The 16523-nt window shown below is 37.7% G+C and overlaps 1 long non-coding RNA gene across 4 annotated transcripts in view; it reads left to right on the top strand.

The window, feature by feature from the left end:
- LOC139680354 (uncharacterized) overlaps window positions 1-16523 on the top strand; it is a 238218-nt gene that overhangs the window by 131063 nt on the left and 90632 nt on the right. For 3 of the 4 annotated variants that reach the window (XR_011699338.1, XR_011699334.1, XR_011699337.1), the window contains one exon: window positions 9427-9470. This is a non-coding gene — a long non-coding RNA (uncharacterized lncRNA). Of the gene's footprint in view, window positions 1-2659; window positions 2886-9426; window positions 9471-16523 lie in introns of those variants that run through there. The other variant, XR_011699339.1, reaches the window with a different exon arrangement.

Genomic DNA, 16523 nt, shown 5'->3' with positions numbered 1-16523 from the left:
CTCGGGTAAGTTCCTTGCTGGCTTCACTGGGAGCATCTTTCCCTGTCTGTCATCCTCAGTATTCTGATTCTTTGCCTGTTGATTTGGCCATATTATATTCTTTTCTGCCTCAAGGAACTGGCAAAGCTTCACTCCAGCCTGTGTTTTATTTCTTATCTTGTACTTCTGCTCTGTTTCAGCCATGCTAAGCTCAATGCTGTTGATGTCTTTCTAGACCTAATGCCACAGCATTGTCTTTCTTGTCTGGTGCAACGCAAGATGTGAATTCACAGGGCACACGCTCTTCTTTCTGAGGAGCCACATTTTTTTTAAGGATCCTGCAAATGCATCTCATGGTAAATGTTTGTCTTTAGAGAGAGAGGAGAGGGACTGTAAAAACTGCTGACTTTGCCTCAATGATCTACTGTTTTAAGATTTCAGACTTTTCAGGTGTAGGTATCTTCCTTTCTTGTAGCTTCCTAACTTCATGTAAAGGTATTTTCACGTTCTTTCTTGGCATTTCAGACATAATGTGGGTCTGCTCTTCGATTTCAATTCTCATGTTAGATAGCAACATTGACATTTGTTGTGCTAGTCATTACTTCATTTCATGTGTAATCCTTATTCATTTTATGGTGGATTATTTAAGATCTTTTCCAGGAACTTTTCTTAAACTGTTAATGTACTTGAGGACTAGTGAGAGGGGCAGATATTTAGCGAGATTTGAGCTTGTGCAATATGAATAACTTCCACTGGTTTCTGGTAGTGGGCTGTTGTTAAATGTGTTGGTGCACAACAACCTAAGAGCAACAAGATCAGCTTTTATGGTATAGGTTTTTTGGTTTGTTTCGGTTTATTTTGTTTTGCATTCCTCTTTTGTTTTGATTTTGGGTGTTTTTTCCCCATTATCTTTGTTAAGTATACATACTGAATTTAAGATACCTAACAGTGCTTACTGAAAGCATTAATACATCAGAAGCCAAACCTTCCAAATGCTTTTATATTAACTAAAAAGGGTTGGCTTCCTTCTCTGTGCATTATGAGTTTAGGTGGGAGTATTCTGATCTTTTTACTGATGGAGGGAGTTATCATGACATGCAGTTTTTGATACTGGGCAGCAACTCACTGTGGAAGGGTCAGAGGAAACAAAGTTTTGGCTTAAGTACCATGTCTGATTTTAGGTGTAAATGCTGTAAAACTGTAGATGCTGTGTTGGACTGTGGAGCATGCCCAGTGCTTCAGAGGTCTCCACTGGATTTTACCATGTGTACGTGCTTTGTTTCTATTGCTGCAACTTTTCTTTGACTTTTTTTTGAATTAGAAAAGACGTTCCAAACTCCATGCCATATGCCTATTACTGCTAATGCATATAGTTTTTCAGTCTCATATGCTTTCATATGTAAATTGGCTATCAAATTCCATCCTCAGTTTTAACCTGTAATAACTTCATTGCTTACAGTGCAATTTGCACTGGTGTAATTTAGATCAGAATCTGGGTGCATATCTACATATGTGCATGTATGCACACATGTAATCCCTGCTTTCTTACATGTATTTGTATTTATATACACATTTTAGTTTTTTAGTTAAAAATTAGAGGGAAACTGTTGATTGTTTTTATACTGAAAAATTTTAGAGCAACTAGCAAGAGGAAAATAAATCATTTGAAGTAGTAGATGGATTTTGGAGTCATGCATGCACGTGCACACCTTTACAATGTATTCTGGTTCTTGTCAGTCCCAAGCAGGAACTTTTCCCTTTCCCCTGATTTGTGAGCCTCAAATATCATTTTTAGTTGACTTTGGGGGAAATGGAAGCAGAGGTAAAAAAGAAAATTAGAAAAAAAAAGGAAGAAAGAAACGCCCAAAACAGCAGCCACACCAGCCCCCACTTCTATACCACCAGTCCAAACGTGGAACATATTTTAGCAGAAGTGCCCCATCTCTATCATATGTGCTGTGCAGAGTCACCATGGCCATGGTGCATAGCTGAGAGCCGGAAAGCAAACAGCTGCTATAGCCTGATTTGAGTTAAAATAGTGTCAGTGTTTAGTCTGGCGCAGTGCTTCAGGAGAGATTGGCAGCTGGGTCAAACAAAGTCATTCCATTGGCTCCCTTCCCAGTAAGCTTCTGCTAGTATTTAGGTACTAGTGCAGCCTAGGCCCCTTTTCTCAGGGATAGCCTAACATCTGACCGCACCCTTTTTGCTTTTTAAAAAATGCCTTTTCACTCTTTAAGATAAATCCTCTACTATACAATCTGCCACTAATTGTGTGTTAAGACTGTTTTTCTCTCGAAAGCTGACGCATCCTGCTTTCAACGTGGTGTAGAAAGCAGGCTGTTACAGTGCTGGATTAATAAAAGGGGCCTTTATCGTTTGTGAAAGAATATCTCTGTGCTTAGGCAGGAAACTTTTTGATCCACAGAAAAGCCAGACGACATCTAGGTAAGGCTGTGTATCAAGTCTGCTTTTATGGGAGAGTGGGGCAGCGAGCGCTGTTAATTGCGATTGCTTCATGTTTGCATGCCCGTTTTGATAAGCTTTTTAGAAAGTTTAGGAAATAGCTGCTCCCGTGTCTCGAGCCTTTTCTCTCCTCCCTCCTCTTCACTCCTCCTATGTCTTTACTGCCTGCAAAAGCTTCTAATGATCTGCTTAGTTTTTGCTGAAATATGTGCGGGCGCCTCGCTTCTCTTTGGAGAGGGGTTTCTTGCAGAGGCGCACAGCGAAAAGTTCTGCTGCTGGACCCAAATGCTGTTAAAAGTGGAGTGGCTGGGGAGAATTTACAGGGAAAGCTTTCCACTGTTACAGACTGCCTGTGCAATCATTTAAAAGTAGTTGAAAACTGCTTTGAACTAACAAGGGTTTAATTACGGAAAAGTTTAACGTGGCGATGGAAGGAATATTAAGTAAGTTGTCTTTGTCTCATACTTTTTAATTTTAGTTGTTGCTTTAGCCTGTTGGGTCACATTTTTTGTCAGCACTGAAGGCTGCCATGAATTGGTAATGAGGGCCCCTTTTGCACATGATTTTGGCACTTGGCCAAAATCAACTTCCCAAGGCAAGCTTTCTCTAAAAGAACCTGAAGCATTTTTTTGTGATTAGGAATCATGTCTGAAAGCTGCCACAACCAGTTGTGTAGGCATGTCAAAATGACTTTATACAGTGTATCTGAAGCATTCGGGCGGGAGGGTCTGTTTTTTTCTCGTGTACCAAATTGTTGCTATTATTATTCTAAATTTCCGCAGCTTACGCACCTCCAAAAACCAGGCTACAGAGAGCTATGGCATAATGAGGATCGTTGGTACCTTTGTATTTTTCAACATGCCAAAGCAGCACTAATTGTCACATTTAAGCAGGATACAGTATTAGGGGTTGCTTAAAACACTTGTGGACGTAAAGCAGATGAATCTTTAAACTTTTAATCTCAGTAAATTATGCTCAGTGAACAGTAAGTAATGATATTTTTGAGAAGTTTCTTTGTTTGAATTGTATGAGTGGAGCTTTTTGATATATCTGTTTAAAAATACATGCCTGGATCAATTGTTGGGGGAAAATTTACAAAAAAAATCTTAGATGCGCCTTTGGATTTATCCCAGTTCCTTGAAATCTGGGTATGGATCTGATCTGCGAGGCAGGGGAGCAGGATCTGGGTGTCCTTTGTTGTTAAAAAGAGGGAAAGGGAGTTAGTCTAAACATTAATAAGCAGCTGCAAAAGTTCCCGTTTCAACTGTGCTCGGAGTTTTGAAATTTGTGGAATCATCAGTGCAATAAATGGGTGATTATTCCTTGCTGATATTTTATAAACAAGTCTGGCACTGTAAGTGAATACATTATTATTGTACACTTGAATGTTTTGTGAATTTAATCTGTATTTAGCAAAGCAATCCAGCAGTTGGAAATTAAGGACCTCCTACTACATGCTGTGTATACTCTACCCCAGTGTTGTTTCCACATGCGTTCAACGTTAAGACAAAATGTGTTAGGGAGCAATTTTATTATGTACTTTTATTTTACATTTCTGCACTTGTGGCTATAGCCGAGGAGTTGCTCATTCCTTCTTGTATGTGTTGTTTATTTATAAGCAACACCACACTTCGGCAGCAATATCGATATGGAACAGCCTTTTCGCACCTTCCCCTGCCCCCTGCCCCCCAGCCTCGATCCCTTTTGTAGTAGTTCCTGCTGTTAAAATGGGCTTTACAGGTATTGTCTATCTTCTGTTAAATTGTTCATTTTCTGTAAGGTGTTTGTGTGAGTGGGAGTGTGTATTGCCTTTATTACATAATGCAAGACATATCTAGATTGGAAAAAATAACCCTCGAGTTTTACAGGCTCTTCAGTGTCTGTGCTTTCATGTAACTTGTCTGGAAGAGTTTGTTCCTTGTTACATTGCAGGAGACTGAGTTACAGTACTCAAAATTCTCCTATGAGTTTAACTATAACACGTATTTACAAGGAAAGAAAGCAGACAAGATTAACATGTTGTAAAAAAATAGATGGAGAGCATTAGTAAACTAAAACCCATAGAACTTAATTGCATTTTTCTGAGGTTTTTGAAAAGTTTTTACAGCAAGGGAAAAATATGTCACAGTTGAATCCTATTTTAATGTAAAGCATTGCCAGAAAACGATCACAGTGGGTGCAAAAGTAAATGTGATAGTACAGATTTTGAAAATCGTTATGGAATTTATTTGCTGGTGCGTGGAAGTAATTTTTCCTGAGTTACTGAATTAGGTACAGTTAATTCAAAATATGCACATACCCACCTTGTTACTGCAAAACTATCTTTAAAATGTTTTACTGTGATATTGGTAGTTTTGCCTACAAGGTTTTACTGTGAAACAAGGAACACACGAGAGTGAACTACTTCTAGAGGTTTTAATTTCTGTTTTGGTTGGTGAAGTGTTGTGTTATAAATCACAGTGAGTTATGCTCCAAAAAACTTTGTGAACAGTTTTTAAATCCAGAGTCAAATTTTATCTGATAGCATGTCTGAAGTGTAAAATTTAAACTACAAAGTAACAGAGAGTTTTGCATTAAAATTTTAAACATTAGAAATTTGCTTTTGATTACAGACACCAAATTAACATTTTCCTTCATCAAATCTATTGTCTGCATGAACATACAAAGAAGTTATGTTTTCATCAGATAAATCAACATTCCGTATTCATAAGTTTAAAGTTTAAAATGTATAGATACTGTTTCTGTTTTTAAAACCCAAACCATTAATGTTTCTTCTTTATAGTTAGGTGGATAACTGTTAAATAACTTTTTCTGAGTCCACAAAAAGTGAGGAATATTAAGTATTCTCCTTTGTGCCATTTTTATCTTTAACAACCCTCAGGAATAACATGTCTCTAATCTTCCTACTTGGAGGGCTTTATGTTTTCTATTTGTTTGCAAACATATCATGAAAGCATGCAATTATAAAGCTTAACTTTGTTGTAGTTTTTTATCTTAGATTTTGCTTCGTAGAGCTGTTGAAGTCTGCTGCCCATTTCAGTGCAGTAAACGAATTTATTCTTCACTTAAAACAGAAATTCTTGGTCTTTTAAGTTGACATTTTTAGTGACTATTAGACATTAATATTTCATATTTTATTGGTGCAGTGTAAGTGGTACATATTGTTATGCATTTGAATAAAATTTACAAATGTATTCATATAATACTTTCACTTACGTGAATAAATTAAAAAAAAACACCTAAACACTGTAGAACATTTTCTGTTTATCAAGTAAACGTTACTCTTGTAAAAAATAGCTTTATTCCTCGGTAGATTCTGCTGCTCGTTTTAAAACTTTAGAAATGAAACAGGGTTACACTTTGTTCTATATGTTCTAAATTCTATTAATGAGATAAATAAATTGCTGCATTGGATGGAACATAATTATTGAATTTTGGCAGAACTTCAGTGAACTCTGCCATGAAAGATTAATGTGCACAGTGCGCTCTTAGATTCTAAAGTAACAGAGTAAGATAAGGGGAGTGCATAACAGGCTCCGACCTTTGTGGTTTGTAGAAAATAGAAAACCATGGGCAAATGTTAACTTTTGGTATAAAGTGCTAATGATAATGTTTTGTCATCTGAGTGATAAAAACTACAAGAGGAGACAAGAAAATCCAATTTAACACAAATTCTCTCCACTTCTTTCTTGCTCTGCTTCCCATTTTTCAGTATTAGAAAAGCCACGGTTGCTCTGTATTCTTACGGAAGGGAGAGGATAGCAGGCAGGCTACTGGCAGTATCCAGCAATGTAATGTGCTAATGGAATCCCTCCATATCAGCACATCATATGTGGTTTTTCACTACAGTTACGATTTTGGTTTGTAATTATGCTACATTGATTGTAGAATACAAGTAAAATTGTACTGTCTGGATGAAGGCTCCATGTAGTCATAGCAGTGCTTGTTATTATTCCCCTCTCTCTTCTTTCTCTACCAAAACCTTGATACTTTAAAGCATTTGCTTCAACTGACAAATTGTGGCTATAATCACAAAATCTTATTCCTCCTGGCTTTTCAAATAATTACTGCACCCAAATAATGTTTTTAATTGAGAACAAAGCTGCATTGTGCTTCCAGTCAACCTCCCTTGGCAGGACCAAAAGGATTGCAAAGACTTTTTAGTATTTTCAGTCAGTTTGCTATAGGAGAGAACGGACACGACATCACCCCTGCTTTGGGGAGAGTGGCAGCTGCTTTGGCGGCAGTACCCTGCTTGGGAGCAATCCTGCTGCCTGCTTGGCCTCTCCAGCACCCTGCGCCTAAGCCCGCCTGTTTTCCCTTCCACAGATATGTGCACCCCAAGCTCCAGCCCTGAGTCTGGAGCTGGTTCCCAGTGGGCCTCAGGGATGGCAGCACGGTGGGCAGGCATTGGCATGGCTGCAGGTGTGTGGTCTGCCTGACTGGATGATCATGGGGGTACAGCTCAGTGCACCCAAAATGCCTGGAATCAAGGGGAATTAGGCAGGGAGGATGCACCCATGGTAGGTTTTTTCCTCTATTTGTTTAGTCCTCACTTCCAGACTGTTAACCTGCTGCTAAGGCCAAGTGCATTCAGCTCTGTGCTTTTACAGTAGCAGGTATCCAGAATCTTGGATATATTTCATGACTTCAAAGACATTTCTGCTCTCCTTCCCAGTCACATCCCTAAGCTCATGATGACAGCATTATGAGTGGGAGAGTTAAAGAGGTATAAGGGCAAGGGTCTGATCTAGTGTCCATTGTAGTCAGCAGAGAGAATCCCCCTGACTACGTCTCTTTGGATCCCAAACCCTGTGACCTGGCTGCTCCAGGATGACTAAAACTGCCTTTTCCCACTTAGATCCTGATGGCACTGACATGACTAGTGTTGCCATCTTCTCAAGCAGCTTTGTTGTTTTCACTGGAACCCCTCAAAGCAGAAGTTTTACTGAGTAAAAGGCTTGAACATGCCTTTCTTGTGTTTTAGAGAAGCAGACAAATGAGTGCTTATTTTGCATATTTGCAGTTCTTTCTCTTGTCCTTCTCCCCTTCTAAAAATGGCTCTTGGTTATCAATTCATATCACCATTTCAAGCAGAGGTTCAATATGTGCAGCTACCTGTCTCCTAGTGTATTGCTGTTATTAGATATGTGTCCAAGATGAAATGAATTTACATCTAAGTCTATTGTTTTGATAATTAGGCACAACTTTCTCAAAGTGAGGTTGATTTCAGGATAATTTCATCTTCAAACAAAAAAAGGATATTTTTATCATTTGTAGACTACTGTAGAGTGCTTCAGTCTTTGCCTGACCCTTAAGTGTATTTGGTTGGAAAACCTTTAACAAGTTATGTTGAGAGTGTGTCTCCATTTGAATTACACAATGATCATTTTTTCTTTTAAGTAATTCACAGAAATGAACATTTTTATTAACAATGTAAAATTGTAATCACAGATAACAAAAGAAGAGAAATAGGAATATTGAGCCTTGTTTGCATGGATAATAAATATATTTGCAGTGTGAAATCAGGTTATGGTTTTGCAGCATTGGAGTTATGTACTGTTGAAATACTCAATCTTAAAATATTATGAATATTTTTGCAAAATATGACCCAATGAACACCCCCTACATAATTTTTATGCATAATAGTTGGGTGAATGTTTAAATGCCTACCAGGTGTTATATATGAGGCTCTAAGTTGACAGGCAAACAAGCAAAACCAAAAAAAACCGGTGCATTAAAGCAAAACTTGCTGTTCCCTCTCTGCTGACCCGGAGAGTCCTGCTTGCTGCAGAAGCAGCTCTCTGGGGTGGTGTGAGACAGGGGCACCAGGAAACTTCTGTGCCTCGGTGCAGCTGCGTGTAACAGAGCAGGGAGAGTGGTGGGAGGGCAGAAGAGAAGCCAAGGGACTTGTGACTGTACAGATCAGCTGTTGTTCTGCTTGGCAGAGAGGGACCATAGTGGCTGTTTTGGGATCCCAGGCTGAGGTCTGCTTGGAGCCTTCCTCAGGGAGGGGTGAGTTTCTTTCAGCTGCAACCCCAGAGCCCTTGGCAGTGTGAGGTGGTTACGTGGGCAGAGCACTGGGTGAGGGCTCAGTCCTGTTTGGGATTTTCTGTGGCTCATGAGTTACCACAAAATTTAAGTCTTGAATTATGGGCAGAAAGCTAGAGACAGGTGAATGAGGGTTCTTAGATGCATAACAATGTGAAAGCCTTTCTTTCAAGCATAGTGACAAACAAGCAGATTAAATTATACTAAGATGATATTTCAGTATTTTTAAGTTCTCTCCACATTGTGCAGGTCAGCATAGCAAATTATCCTAAAACATAGTTTGCAAAGTTTTGGACTTTACATTTTACAAATTTGCATATCCTAGCATCCACTTCTGATGAATCTGTCCCTGGGAATGCCATGTCTCCCAAGGGCTGAGTGTTACAAATGTTCGACCTTTCCCTTCCACTAGGACATACCACATTTTGCGTGTCAACACTGCACTCCTCCAAAATATAGAAAGAGTGTTTTGAAGAAGAAAAGGTTCCTATAGATGCTTGAAACACGCTTTTGGTTTTGTTTTTGGGTTGTTTTTTTTTTCCCCCAGAAATGAGGAACAGTGATACAAAAAAGCTGTTACATTTCGGTGGCGTAACATGGAGAAGGGGAGGAGAGTTTAAGTTTGGAAAACCCAACCTAGTTCTGTTACTCACAATGTATTGCAACATATGAAAATATTGATGGTGGAATCAAAATAGTGTCAGGCTGGCAGATCACAGTTTTAAACTGGTCTTTGTAATCTTGGAGCATGTCTGAAGCAGCAGAGTATTTGGCTTAAATACTGCTGTATTAATAGCAGGAAAGAACAAGTACTGGGAAGGAATTCTGAAATACTTACAAGGTATCTCATTGGGGGGCATACTTTAGTATGCTAGATTCCAACTCCCAGACTGGTAATAATGATTGTTAATATATACTTTTTATGACTTTCAGAGCAAGAGAAGCCAACTTTAGGAGAATGCATATCGTGATAAGTGGTAAGTACCCTAACTGCAACCAAGTTTATTACATTTTTGTGGAGTAGAGGCCTTTTCAAGACCACACTTGATGCAGCTCAGTCACACAACAGCTTCAGATGACGTTTTGGAATAATAGGGTAGAAATGTGATATAGTCTATAATGAAAATCAGTGTAAAGCACAGGTGGTTGCTGGTATTTGTGTGGTCAGATATAAAACCTTCACTATGGGTACAAGCTACTGCTTTCTCACTTGAGGAAAGTATAATTAAAAGTGGTTTCCAGATGTGCTGGCACACAACTGCCCTTTTTAAAAATTGAATTCTGCAAATGCACACTGAACTGTGTTGCATTCATCATTATGAAGCTGTTGATGGTTTTTCAGGTCATAAAAAGGTTAAAATGCATCAACACCCCCACTGTAAAACTGAAGTATCTGTAGACAACAGACAGTAGCGTTTTATGCTCACATTTTCTTGTTTCTAATACAAACAGTCCAGATCAGCACATTGCATCTACTCTGTGCCTGGAGCATCTTGACGATACAAAGAAATGGATGATAATCAATAAGGATATTAATAACTTCATAATGAAAATGCTGACTTCAGCAATATTGGCTGACTTTTTTTTTGTTGGGTTTTTACATTGTAATGGCTATGGTATATTATAAATGTTCTATTTTAACATAAAGACTTCAAATTTGTGCGTCCAGTTACTGTTTTACAAGGTCATATTTACTAACACATGAACATGCATTTAATACTAAATCACATTTAAATCACTGTTTGCCCAAGAGGTAGGATTTTAGCACCAAATGGTTATAAGTTTGGATGTTTTTCTGGCAAAATGCCAATTGACATCAAACTTAGAAACTACTACAAAAATACAGACATTCACATGTGAAAATGTGCAAAATGAACATTACTTAGGCACTTAACTTGCAGTCTGTTGCAATTAAGACTTGTTAGTGGTCACTCTCATGAAGTGGCTGCTCAGATCAGAGACCAGCCCTGGCCAGACCCACAATCCTGCTTACAGTTTGTACATAACCATTTTGGATAAAGGATCAGTTTCCATAGAAGCTCAAATATATAAAACAAAATAAGTAGCTTACTGAAAAAAAAAAAGGTTATTAAATATTGGAAGGGGTGTCTCCTTGGATTTTGAGTGCTTGTTAATTAATCATATTGTCATTAGCTAAAAAGTAAAATGCTGACTTGACTGGAGGACAAGTCAAAAAATCCTTGGGGGCTGTGCATCAAGGGACATGAACAAGGCAAAGATCTTGCCTTGGCCGGTCAGTGCAGAAGACAACCCACCAAGGTTGTATCTCCCCTAAAGGGCAACAAACCTGTCCAGTGTACTTCAAACAGATGAGGCAATACCCTCCGTCCTATGGTATAAACCTCTGCCAAACACTAAGTAAAATTTTATAAGAGGTCAGTGGGTTGATGACTGTGAGTAGAGAAACAGGATACCTTTGCTTCTATGTATTTGCCAATTTTGCAAGGACTTCCTTATGTGAACATCTATGTCTTTGTTTTTGGTAGCATTCCAGATTCAACAAGTACAATGCTCCCTATTTCACAGACAAAAAACAAACAAAAAAAAAGAGTTGCAAATCTCTGCCTGATGCTGCATTTTATCTCTAGAACAGGTTTGTTTATTTTTGTTGGGTTTTGGGGTTTTTTTGTCTTAGGTTTTGAGTTGTTGATTTAATACTTCTTGTCAATCAGAGTCATTGCCAACACTTCTTATGTCTCCCAGATACCTATTCTTCACCTTGAATTAAAGACTTCTGTCTGTGACTTCAAAATTAGTTGCTATAAGAATATAGTCTATAATGTTAGAAGTCATTGACTAAGGCCTTGGGAAGAATAAGGCACAGGAAAAGGAGAACTCTTAAATATTAAGACTATTTTTTAAAATATATGTCTCTAATGATGAAAAAATTCAGAAGCAAGAAATAAAGATACATTCAAAATATTATCAAAAATATTCTTCAAATATTTTAATGAAATGACTTTACAGAACTTGAAGATGGAAATAACTATCATGTATACTAAGATTTTTTTGAATAAAGATAAAATACAGTTTATTTTATAAGTAAAAGTCTGGGGAAGGTGAATCAGATCGTTAAATATTTAGCATCAGTAAGTTTGAAATACTTCATTTTGGTTTGTTTATCTACATATTTGTATTTGTCTTTGGGGAAAGAAATGTAAAAAGGTAGTTTTGGACTTTAAACCAGTACTTTTTCATCTTGAAAATATCTAAATAGGATATTTGAGCAATTTCAAAACACTCTGCCTTTTTAAATGAAAAATGAATTGACACATTTCCTTTCAAGTATCTTTTTTTTTTGTTACTGAACTAGCCCTTTTTTTGGAGGTAAAATTGTCTAAAATATTTCCTTTTAACTGTATCATATGACAAACATATATTTGTACTCCTTTAATCATTGTGCTTGTGGTTTTGTACAAAGTGAAACATTAACAAATTATCAATTTAAGCCATGAGTTTTCAGGTTCATTCTTTGAGAGAATGAAGTAGATGATAACAGAAATGTATAGAAAATTTAGTTTGAAGGTTTTTGCTGTGGATAAGTCTCATATACTCATGTAAATAAGACCACTGAAACTTGTGTGCTTAGTGATTTACTCAAGGCCAGTATGTGTTGCACCATTATAAATATATTACATGAAACTTGCATGCATGTTATTGCACTACAAATAATCTTGAATACAACCATGCAGAAATTGTTGCCCCAAGCTTTCATCTCCTCTGGGTTTTCCCTTAGTGCCTGTGAAACCTGTGCAGTACATATCTGTAGCCAAGGCAGCATGATTAGCAGCAAGACAGAATCCTTGGGAAGCCAAAGGTGGCCTCCAAGTGGATCCATATCCTACTGCCCAGCTGCGTGACTCTGATAACTTGCCTTCTCCCACCATCAGCCCTCCATTTAACTGGGCTGAAATCACTTGGTATTTTACTGTTTCCTAATATTATACTGTTGAAATGTTTCACTGTTCTTTAAGGAAGGCTTAAAGACACAGCTCCTACTAGGGTTGTCATTCAAACTGATTATATCCTTGCTTTTTAAGGTTCTTATGATGGAATATCAGCGAGAAATGTGAGCATTGTGCCTTCTATTCTTGTGCAGTGTCATCAGTTGTGGCACTAGCACTGAAGACAAATACATCACCTCCTTACCTGTCTTGCATGACCATTTCTACTGGTTGCCAGTCAAGTGCTTCAGAGCTGAGATTGTTTCTGATCATTGCTTATTCAACTGCTAGAAGTATGGAAAAGCAAATATGTTCTAAATATTCTTTTAATTCTTCTGTGATGCAACTAATGGAGCTCTTTATATTGAGCTATAGAGTCTCTTGTTAGAACTGGATTCCAAATTCAGATGTTAAAGACATATTGTAGGTCTCTGAGAAGAGGGCTTTAGTCATTTAGGAACAGGACATGAGTTTCTCTGTCAGTGGTTCAGCTAAAATGTATGTCTGTGCAGAGAAAGCAGTTGCAGTTGGTAGGCACTACCTGCTTAGCTGTGACTGTGTTAGTAGTCTGGAGCATGATATCCTGGTTTTGGCACTGTATAGCAAGGAGGTAGATTACAGTGATGATAGTCAGGGGTTTTGAAGGTCTGATTTACAAGGAGTGTTTGAATGGAGTCATTAGCCAAGTGTCTTAGGAAGGACAAGAATAACTGGTGCTGTTTTGTGGACTAGAGGATCCCTTGTGTTCTCTTGAAACTGTCATTCCATTTTCTCCATCATTTCCTACATTGTCATATTACTTCACTCCTGCCCATCCAACAGACAGAGTTCTCTAACATTTCAGGAGGAATTTATGCACATTGCTTCTTGTTATTAAACTTACTGGTCAGAAAAAAATTTCTTTCATTATGATAACATGTCTGGCAAACTGATTTGTATGGCAAGACATACAGTGGATGGCATTTGGTAAAAGAGGGCTCTTCAGCATTTATCATTGTTCCTATTTTCAGTTGTGTTTCCTAGTGCAGTGTCTGAATACCTGCACTGTTTTCCAAATAGTGAGGAGCAACCTTCCTGGAGTTCTTGGTCCGGGAGCAAATTTTCTGTGCTCCATTTTTCTCTATCCATTGTTCCCATGGGCATCTGAAATGTGCCAATGAAAATTCATGGGGAAAGTCCTACTTCAGAAAAGCTTAAATAAAGGGGAGTGCTTCCTAGCAAATGGTGGTAGATTGGAGGAAAAAAAAAAAAGACAATCCAAAACCCGAAAACCTAAACCCTAACAAGTTATAAGTATTTCAGCTTCAGCATGACAGCTTCCTAAATGGCTAAGTGCCTATGGGAAGATCTTGTACTTAAAGAATAGCGGAAGATAATTTGGGATTTGAAACATTGTGGTAATTTTGTTTGGATTTCACTTTAACCTTTTCTTACCAGTAAATGAAACAGACATGTAATGTACAATGCTGAGAATGTGTGTCTAATGCTAAACAAATCCTTTGGTACATAAAAGATGAGTACATGGAGTCTGTGTTTTGCCGATGGATTCTGTAACATACTATGAATAAGCTTTGAGAACAGATGAATGACAAACCCTTGATAAAAAATGGTAGACTGCAAAGTTGCGTTGTATTAGTTAGAGTTACAGTGGGCTGCTGTATCTTTAAAATATGATGGATTTTTGACACAGAAATATAGGGCAGAATGTCTCATTACATGGTGAAAACCACCTGTTCCTCCTGAGCAACCAAGTACCTTACTCATTAAGAGCAGACTGTTTGTTTCAGTGCTCTACAAAGCAAATTTACAGCCCCTGTCTGCCAGGAAACTCTCAAAATGGAAAGCAAACATAGCATGGGGACAAAATACACCAGGACATCCAAACCAAATCTGTTAGATCAAATAAAAAAACATCAACAAAAATAGATGGAGTAAGGGAGCGAAGGGTGTGTTGGAGATGTTTGTTGTCTTGGAAGAAAAGGAAGAAAATTCTGATTTGTGCTGTTTTGAATACAAGTGGGGGAAAAAAAAAGAAAACCCAACTCTGTGAAACACAGAAAAGAAGGCACTAAAGTAAAGTAAGAAAAGGATATAATTAATGATTGAGTAAAGACCACGTGGTCTGAAATTACAACAAGAATGTCAGCAAGGTAAGGATTCCAGAAAGCACATTTAAATATACACAGGTTTGCAAATTATGTCCAAAAGTACTAGGAACTGTGAGGTTCCTGAGTCGAAGATGTGCATAAAAATCTATATGTGCACTGAAAAATAGAGTTTTCAATTGCAGATGAAACTCTTTGTACTTAAAGACATATAAAAATAACATTAAAAGATGACCAACTGATCACCATGGCTCCCAGCTCATAGTCGGAATTTTGGTAAAATTCATCTTGATGCAAATTTAAAGTAGCACCACAGTATGTCAAGAAGAATCTTGGAAAAGAGAGTTTCTCATCAGTGCCTGCTGAATTTTAAGTAGTGTAATCCACTTGAGTGGTGTGGACTTTGAAAATTCATTTTTCTTTTTATCTTAGGTAGAAAATTTTCTGTTCCCTCAGGTTTCATTAAAACCAAACACAGAAGGACAAAAAAAAAGAAAAAATTCACAAACCATTGCATGCATTAGACTTTTCATGTACAAGGCAAACTTCTTTCTCTGCATTATTTCTCCCATCCACTTTTAAGTTGTAGAGAAGAGCTTAGTTGCCTATTTACTCAAGGCCAGTATATGTTACACCATTATAAATATATTACATGAAACTTGCATGCATGCCATTGCACTACAAATAATCTTGAATACAAACATGTAGAAATTGCTGCCCTGAGCTTCCATCTCCTCTGGGTTTGCCTATTTCCTTCCATAAACTGATTCCTCTGAGTGTTTCCATCTTTTTCACTGCTGAATTTAAGACAGGGATTTTTTAGCAGGTTTTAGACAACAGATATGATGTGGTCTGCACCATGATCTTTTCTGGTGTGCAGTTGGGCAGTTGAGGTGCTGAGAACTTCTATTTGAATACCTCAAATGTGACAAATTAGGTCAAAATAATTATAGGGCAAATGTAGGAATAAGGCAGTATCTGGGCTTTTTGCTGCCCTTCCATGTTGGTCTTGTATTTCACTCAAAGTATTATTCATCTTTTGAGCACAAAACAACTGATTTTTTTCTTTTGTGGCAAACTCTTATTTTTCTATTACTTTTAAAAATTAAGAAGCTGTTGAGCACTGTTGTTGCCAAAAAAAAATCCTACAGAGGATTAGTATCAAAGGAGTCAGAATTTAGAAATCTGAGCTTGCAGTGGGAATTGAAAGAAAGTCCACAAGAGTATCTCTGCAATAGATGTCAGATTTATGATGAGATTTTAGAAATCCAGGAGCAGAAGAGAAAACAAACAGGGATTTGTTGTGACCTGAAATTATGAAAAAGGGAGGAGGAAGGGACATCTCAAGGAGGTGGATAATCCTGAGTGAGATTTCAAAGTTTTCAGAGCATACCCAAATCACATCTCGGTGATCTCTGACATTTTGCCTGTTAAAAACCATTCCATCTAAGAAATATGTGTTGAAAGACCTGTTTTAACCTGAAATAATTTATTAGAGTGTATTCCTGAGTAATTATTCCTGAGTAATGAGCCAGCAGGCAATGAGGAATCCATGACACAGTCTAGAAAAGATTATGGCAGCATGGAAGACTGATGAGGTACAACCCTCAGACTAGAACAACTGGCGAATGAAATTAGAAGTGAGACTCCATTTGTGAGGTGATATTTCTGGAAAACTACATAATACAAGATTTTTGGAGCTAAGAACCCAGATGTGCTTCCTCCTCCCTGACCAAATTCCAAGTTAAACATCAATAGTGCTTTCACAGATAGAATTTTTAAAATATGCTGAGGTGAATCATGTGTCATCTCATAGAACATTTTCCAGCCAGACAAAAGTCACTTTCTACCTTGTGTCTCATTACCCACGTTGTTTATAACTGAAAACAGGGAAACAGCTGTCAATGGGAAATATAGGAAATACTTGAAAAAATATTTACAAAACAGAAGGGGAGGCATC

Source organism: Pithys albifrons, chromosome 1, assembly GCF_047495875.1.
Source record: "Pithys albifrons albifrons isolate INPA30051 chromosome 1, PitAlb_v1, whole genome shotgun sequence".
Lineage (NCBI taxonomy): Eukaryota > Metazoa > Chordata > Aves > Passeriformes > Thamnophilidae > Pithys > Pithys albifrons.
Note: the sequence above shows the minus strand (reverse complement) of the source record. Positions and strands in the feature narration are given on the sequence as shown.